The sequence below is a fragment of the Tupaia chinensis genome, unplaced genomic scaffold (assembly GCF_000334495.1).
Source record: "Tupaia chinensis unplaced genomic scaffold, TupChi_1.0 Scaffold000384_1, whole genome shotgun sequence".
Lineage (NCBI taxonomy): Eukaryota > Metazoa > Chordata > Mammalia > Scandentia > Tupaiidae > Tupaia > Tupaia belangeri.
Genome location: NW_006159886.1, coordinates 1,342,128 through 1,350,311, shown reverse-complemented (window position 1 = coordinate 1,350,311; position 8,184 = coordinate 1,342,128). Strand labels below are relative to the sequence as shown.

Genomic DNA, 8,184 nt, shown 5'->3' with positions numbered 1-8,184 from the left:
GAAAGGAATGAAAAGCCCCGACCGTCTCGTGAAGCTGCAGTCATGGTAATGCCTTCGCGTGCCGCATCACTTACCTGTTTGTGGTGATGCTGATGTATCCAAACCTGTGGGCCTGCCAGCCATTTAAAAGCAGAGCACGTACAATTATGTATAGTATGCAATACTTAATAGTGATAATAAGTGGTGAAGTTACTGGTTTCTGTTTTTACTGTACTATAATTTTATTTATTTATTTAATAAAATGTTCACTGTAAGAAGAGTATGTTGTGGGCCAGGAGGTGTGGTGGTTGAGGTGCAGGACTCTCACATGGCCCACAGCAGCTTGAGGCTCAGACCAGGTGGCTTGAAATACACCAGGTGCATGTGTATTTCAAAATCCTGAGTAAAGAATGGAAGAGGGGTCAGCAGGTGTTGTGGTGGTTACGGCACTGGACTCTCACATGGCTAGTCATGGTTCAAGTCCTGGACCTGATGGCTTGCTTTTTCACTTTTCCTCTCTCTTGCTTGGTCTCCATCTCTCTGGTGAACACACATGCACTACAGAAAATTTTAAAAAATGATAATAACAAATAAAATTAAATAAGTAATTTTTTAAAATAGAAGAGAAGTGATTGTGGCATGGCCACTATCCCTAGGGGGTGATGTCTCAATTTCTCTCTCTCTCTCTCTCTGGTGAGTGCACACACCCTACAGAAAAAAAAAAAAAAAAAACTTAAAAAAAAAACTTAAAAAAAACTTAAAAAAAAACTTTAAAAAAAGGGGGAAACAGTACATTATGTTTGGGTGGCTGCAGCCTCGTCCATCTAGTGCTCTCGGCATCTCTTGATTGCATCATTGTCTCTGCTTGATTTGACCTTGTGTGCATGAACAGCGTCTGGAGGAAGACTCTCAAGAAGTTCATCTGTGACTTCAGAGGATTTGCTAAGGATGAGGAACTGTAAAATTCAATGAGGCTGCAGGTGAGAGGTGGCTAACCTGGGCGTGGATGAGGGGGACACCCAGGATCTCCTAGAGCTGGGTCCCGAGGAATTGGCTATTGAGGCATTGTTGGAACTAGGACAAGATGCACGCCTGAAGAAGCAAGAGGAAAGGAAGCTGCCGGAAAAGAAAAGAAAAAGAAAATTCACTGTGAAGGTTTATCAAAAGCTTTTGCACACCTAAACGAGCTCCTTAAAAAGTCTGAAAACAGGCTGCCGGGGAAAGGCGAATGGTTTGGCCCGCCATGTTCTTCTCCTCTGCGCTCCAGCCTGGGCGACTGGCCTCACCACCCAGTGGGGAAGATATACAAGGAATTTGCATAAGACAGCTGCACAAAATGGAGCTGGAGGAGCCTTATTTGGACACAGAGATACTCCTGAGAATAACCTAAATACTCCATTTGATTTCACACCAGAAAACTACAAGAGGATAGAGGCAATTGTAAAAACTATCCCGAAGGGCATAAAGCAGCAGCTGTGCTTCTCCACTATGAACAAGGTTGCAGAAGTCTTACAAGTACCTCCAATGAGAGTACATGAAGTGGCAACTTTTTATACAATGTATAATAGAAAGCCAGTTGGAAAGTATCACACTCAGGTCTGCACTACTACACCTTGCATGCTTCAAAACTCTGATAGCATATTGGAAACCATTCTGAAAAAGCTTGGAATACAAGTTGGTGAGACTATGCCTGACAAACTCTTCACTCTAATAGAGGTGGAATGTTTAGGAGCCTGTGTAAATGCACCAATGGTTCAAATAAATGACAATTACTATGAGGATTTGACACCTAATGATATTGAAGAAATTATCGATGAGCTCAAGGCAGGCAAAATGCCAAAACCTGGGCCAAGGAGTGGGCGATTCTCTTGTGAGCCAGCTGGAGGTCTTAGCTCTCTGAACCACGAAAGGACCTGGCTTTGGTGTCCGAGCAGGCCTATAATTTATATTCAACTGTAAATGTCACTGGAGAAATAAAGTATAAACCTCCTACCTAAAAAAAAGAAAAAAAAGTTTGAAAACGGGACAGGGCCAGCAGGTGGCGTTTGGGTTAAGGCACTATATTCCCACATGGAGTTCCCACAGGTGTTAGAGTCCCAGACTAGATGGCATGAAACATGCTGGGCACACGTGTATGTGCTCAAAATCCCGAGAAAAGAGTGGGAGAAGGGATTGTGGTGTGGCCAATATCCCTGGGGTGATTTCTGTCTCTCCGTGAACTCACGCACCCTATAGCGAAAATCTCTCCAAAAAAAAAAAAAAAAAAAAGTTTGAAAATGGGGCCGGCAGGTAATGTGGTAGTTAAGGCGTTGGACTCCCACAAAGCTGACTGTGGTTCGAGTCCCGGACCTGGCAGCTTGCTTTCTTACTTTCTTTCTCATTCCCTCTCTCTCTTTCTCTCCCCACCTCTATCTGGTGTGAGCATGTGTCCTATAACAAATTTTTAAAATAATAATAATAAATAAGAACAAAATTAATTTTTTTGGAGAGATTTTTGCTATAGGGTGCATGCCCTTGCCAGAAAGACAGAGAGACAGAAAGCGAGAAATCACCCCACAGTCCTTTCTCCTCCATTCTCCACTTGGGATCTTGGGCACACATGCACATGTGCCTGGCGTGAGTTTAAGCCACTGGGTCAGGGACTCAAACCATGGTTGACGACATGGGAGTCCAGTGACATAGCCATTACACTAACTGCTCGTTCCCAAAAGAAATAATTAAAAAATAACAGTTTCAAAACATGGACCCTAACAGCAAAAGATTTTCATTAATAGAGAGGAATATTTTTGGTGCATTGTTTGTCTATAAACAAATTTATACTGAAAAAAAAAAGAATCAAATGAAGACATAGTTCTGAAGAGTAATACCCTCCATAAGAAGAGCCTCAGGCAGGGACCAGCAGTTAGTGTAATGGCTATGTTGCTGGACTCCCATGCAGTCGACCGTGGTTCGAGTCCCGGACCCAGTGGCTTAGAGTCATGCCGGGCGTGTGTGTGTGTGTGTGTGTGTGTGTGTGTGTGTGTGTGTGTAGACCAGGATCTCAAGAGAATGGAGGAGAAGGGATTGTGGCGTGGCCAGCTCCCCTGAGAGTAGATTTCTCACTTTCTGTCTTTCTGTCTCTCTCTGTCTTTCTGGCATGCACACATGCCCTATAGCAAAAACCTCTCTCAAAAAAAAAAAAAAAAAAAAGAGCCTAAGGCAGATCCTGTAGGAGGTATTATAGAAGGTGCTCTTGTCGCAGAAGGCGACAGTTTTATTGACCTTCCAAAACAAGATGTGGCGGGGGAAGACAGGGACTTTCATGATTCCAACCCTATGTCAGCCTAGGGTAATGTGTTGGTATAATTTATTAACGAAAAAGTTAAAGAGATTTTAAAGGTAGAAAACAGTTTATAATAAGGATATAGAGAAAGAATTTTTGTAAAGGTACAATGTTTGTGTTTTTACACTGTTATTACAAAAGAGTAAAACAATTTAAAAAATTTAAGCTTCTAAGTTAAAAACAGAGGCAAGCTAAAGTTAATCTATTATTAAAAATAATTTTAAGTACATTTAGTGTAGCCTAAATATACAGTGTTTGTAAAGTCTACAGCAATGCACAGTAATGTCCTAGGCCCTCACATTTATTCACCATTCACTGACTTACCCAGGGCGACTTCCACTCCTGCAAATTTCCTTCATGGTAAGCCCCCTTACAGATGTACCTTTTTTTTTTTTTTTGGAGAGATTTTTCACTGTAGGGCGCGTGCGCTCGCCAGACAGACAGAGAGAGACATAGAGACAGAAAGCGAGAAATCACCCCCCAGGGGGGATGGTCACGCCGCAATCCCTTCTCCTCCATTCTCCTCTCGGGATCTTGGGCACGCACGCACATGCGCCTGGCGTGAGTTCTAAGCCACCGGGTCCGGGACACGAACCGCGGTCGACTACGTGGGAGTCCAGCGACATAGCCATTACGCTAACTGCTGGTTCCCAGATGTACCATTTTTTAACTGTACTTTTTCTATGTGTAGCTATGTAAATAGGTACCATTGTGTTACAATTGCCTTCAGTATTCATACACTAACATGGTACTCAGGTTTACAACCTAGGAGCAGGCCGGCTATACTAGGATGTAGAAAAGGCTAGGTTTGCATAAGTACGCTCTATGTTTGCTTAAGATGAAATGGCCTAACCATTAAGTGATGTAGGATTGTCCTAGGACCTGAACTCCTGGTACGGGGAGTGAGGCCATACCCTAGGGCTGTGTCAGAGGCCTGACCTCAACTCTTCACACCCTGGAATAGTGTTTACTACTCCTACCAGGTAAGGAGAACTGCTCAGAGCGGTGATCAGGACAGGCTGTAGGCCTGGGGAGAAAGCCATATGGAGGGACCAGTTGGCCACCTTGACGGATATTGTCTGAGCTGAGATGTATAGTGACAATCTTACCTGAGTGTTGGTCCAATGGAAAGACAATGGGGACTTATCTCCTTGTGGTTCTTATCTAGGCGTGGATTATTTAAGTGGGGACTCACAATGGATTTTAATGAAACATTGTAGCCCAGTATAAGAACAGGGCTTGAGTGGAATCCTGGTGTTACTATTGAAGTGTAGCAATGCAGCAAGGGAAGCCATCTAACCTGGGGTTAGGCACAATGTAAGCAAAGCAACTATGCCAGGTGGCGGGAAGTAAAGAGGTATTGTTAGTGTCAGGTGACAGGTTTGTACCTGTTCTCTTATCAAAGAGTAGCTTCACTAAAATTTTGTTTAAAGAGTTCATTTAAAAAAGAAAGAAAATAACAACAAGAAACAGGAGGAAACTTTTTTTGAGGCCTTCCTGGCCAAGTCCCTTACAGTGCAGACAGGAAACTGAAGCCCAGAGACGGAGATCATATAACCGAGATCACAGAGCCAAGGAAGCCTGGCCTTTGCTTTCTGCCAGTCACTGTGTGCTTACGACATCACAAAGCAGCTCAGCCCCGGCGGCTTCGTGTGCACTGCTCACCGCTCAGGCACGTTTCAACATCGCTGCCCCAGCAAGCATTCTGAGTCCTCGCCGGCATCCAGGACATCTAAGTCAGAGGGCACCTGGGGTTGTCATCTTCCCTCCTCACTGACGCAGTGTGTGCAGAGGCTAAAGAGCAGTCGCTCTTGAGAGCGGAAAAGCGGACTGATGGCAGACACTCGCAGGAGACCTAGATGGCTTCTGTTTAGGAAATACTGAAGGGGCAGTCCACTGCCTCCACACCAGCTTTGCTTTAGAGCTGCAGTCGTCTGACCATTTTTGCATTCCCAGGGGGCTTTAGGCCCATAAGAGGGGAAAAGCTACTGGAGTTTAACTTGGCTGATCGCTACGCAGGAGCCTGAAGGAGTCGGGGCAGCGGAGGCACACACGACGGTGAGTTCATGGATCGCTTGCAAGAGGATTATTTCCTCTCCCATGGAGTCCACTCTGACTCCATTGCAGATGATCGATTAGTCATTTACCTACAGATTGACACCCTGTGGCGGGTCCAGGGTGTACAGCAGTGAACACGGTGGGCAACATACTTGTTCTTGTGGATGCAGGTCTTGACAGGGGTGGTGATATTAACAAGGAAACAAGCATACACGCAAGGTAATTGAAGGGGCCAGCAGGTGGTATGGTGGTTGAGGTGCTGGACTCCCACATGGTGGACTGCAATTGGAGTCCCAGACTTGGTGACTTGCTTTCTCACTTTCTCCCTCTCTCATTCCCTCTCATGTCTCTCTCTGGTCAAATTAAAAATAAATAAGTTTTAAACAAGGTATTTGGTAAGATCTGTGAATAAAAAAGCCAGACAGAGTGGTGGGAACATGATTAGAAGCCCTGGCTACTCTGAATTGGACATCAGGAAAGGGTCTCTAGGTAAGTGACATTGGGGCTGAGCAAAGAAGGAAGCTCTTTGCGAAAATATGGGGACAGAGTTTTCCCTGCAAAGAGGATTCAGTAAGTTTAAAGGCCCCGAGGCCCCAGTGGAGAAAGCTTTCGAGGATTTATTAAAACAAACAATCTGAAGGGGGGCTATTTTGTTGAGAAAACAAAGTAACCAAGACACTTTCACTTCCTTATCTGCAATCTTACCCACCATCTCCACATCCTTCTAAACCTAGTTAATCCCTACGCAGTGTAAATACTTACTTCTTCGTCCAAGAAGCCTCCAGGTTCTGCTGGCTTATTTATGGCTGATTAAAACTGGTGAAAATGTTCAAAATAAGGTAAAAAAAACTATAAGTGGCTATAAAATTGCCAACTGTGCTTTTCCCTGGGATACAGTGTTACCATTAATTTTTTTTGACTGGCCCTGTCGCACAACAGCTAAGGGAGCTGGAGCCTACACGGCCAACTTCAGCTAGAAGCCTGGCCCTGGTGGCTTGACGAAACATGCTGGGTGTGTATGTATGCATTGCATTCCCTAAATCCTGATAAAATGGAGAAATGGAGGAGAAAGGCTTCTGGTATGACCATGCTCCGTCAGAGTCTCTGGTGAAAGAGAGAGCCATATGAATATATATCTTATTGTTTCATATATACATATATTTTACTGTTTCGGTCTAGCAAAATATGAATGCAAATGTCAGTGATGTCACTGATAGAGCAACAATTCAAAGCTTACCACTCTTCACAAATTCCTTACATTTTGGGGAAACATTTTTGTATTCTGTGAGATCTCTGTGTGTGGGGCACCAGGAATTAGACTCTGAAGCTCCATCCTCCTTCATTGATCTCAGATCACCTTTTCAGTTTTGTCCTCTTGTTAGAGTTTGCTCTCCAGCGGCACAAGGACCGCCACCACCTGGCATGGAGCCAGGCCTAGAACAAGGGCTCGTAGGATATTGATTGGACTAATGTGCTGTGATTTATGATGAGGAATATCCATCTGAGATGAGCATTCAGGGAATAAAACTGGGAGTAAGCTGATGAAGGAAAAATAATGGAGAAGACCGCCCCCCCCCCAGGTGTCACAGTCAGAGACTTGTGGTTTAGGGGAGTCAGAAGGCTTTGCCAGGCCAACCCAGGCTACAGGGAAATCGCTTACTCTCTGAGCCTCGGCTTCCTCACTAGAGAAATGGGCATATACTTAGTTCCAGAATTCTTGTGAAGAACAAAAAAAATGTTTGTAGAAAAACACCTTATAGATAGTACACAAATGCCAATTCTTTTTTTTTTTTTGGAGAGATTTTCACTGTAGGGCGCGTGCGTTCGCCAGACAGACAGAGAGAGACACAGAGACAGAAAGCGAGAAATGCGTGAGTTTAGTTTCAAGCCACCGGGTCCGGGACACGAACCATGGTCGACTACCTGGGAGTCCAGCGACATAGCCATTACGCTAACTGCTGGTTCCCACAAATGCCAATTCTTCATGGGAGGTTACTCCAGCCTGTCCAGCACAGCCTGCAGCCTCTTCAGCAGGTCCCCACTTTCCAGGTTCAAGGTCTGCTTCTCCCAGGACCGTGTGAGCTGGTGTGGAAACTTGGCCTGCAAGTCCTGAGCAGAAAGCACAGTGCCTGGCACCCATCGTCAGTGAGCAAACCACCTCAGGCCAGTCACTCCTGCTCCGGACCTGCTTCCTTTCTACAAGTAGGTTATCTCCCTAGGCTCCTTTCTTTCTGGTGTCTATGATACTTAATTATTTGCTTTTTTTTAGAACAGGCCTAGGAGTCACACTTAGGGAAGGTGGGTGGGTGTGAAGAGACTTTGATGAAAAGGTTACTGTACATTTTTGGTTCTCACTTCCGAATCCTCCAGAATTTATTTTATTTTTGCCTACTTAATAATAATAATAAAAGAGCCATGTCACATTTCTTTAGCTTGTCTTTCTTTCTTCCTTCCCAAATTAAAGTCTTTATTTTAAACCGCCCACTCCAGCCATTCCAGGACGTGGCGAAGAGGGGGCGCGGACAGGTGGAGCGTGTGCCCAGGAAGGCGGGGGCCGCGAGGCCGGGGCGGGGCGGTGCCAGCCGAGCCCCATTTCCCTAGCGCGGGCCGGGTGCGGGGCGGCGGCGGAGTTGGAGCGCTTTCGCCCAGGGCAGACTCGCGCGCCCCTCCGCAGGGGGCGTCTCCGCTCCGACGTCCCGCGCTCCGAGTGGGATCCGGCTTCTGGCCCTCCAATCTCCTCGCGGCTTCCAGCATCCCCGCCCGGCGGCACGGTTTGCCCCAGGGCCCTCGGCCGGAACCCCGAGCTCCGGCCTCGGCTAGGCCCC

The 8,184-nt window shown here is 45.9% G+C and overlaps 1 protein-coding gene and 1 pseudogene across 3 annotated transcripts in view; both read left to right on the top strand.

Moving 5' to 3' along the window:
* Window positions 1-1,222: 1,222 nt before the first annotated feature.
* On the top strand, window positions 1,223-1,974 carry LOC102468488 (NADH dehydrogenase [ubiquinone] flavoprotein 2, mitochondrial-like; annotated as a pseudogene).
* A 3,364-nt stretch (window positions 1,975-5,338) lies between these two features.
* The window catches only part of KIAA0232 (KIAA0232 ortholog), a 113,537-nt gene continuing 110,691 nt past the window's right edge, over window positions 5,339-8,184 (top strand). For 2 of the 3 annotated variants that reach the window (XM_014589827.2, XM_027773868.1), the window contains exon 1: window positions 5,339-5,359. The gene's annotated coding sequence lies outside the window, so the exon portion shown is untranslated. The remainder of the gene's footprint in view (window positions 5,360-8,184) is intronic. The other variant, XM_027773867.1, reaches the window with a different exon arrangement.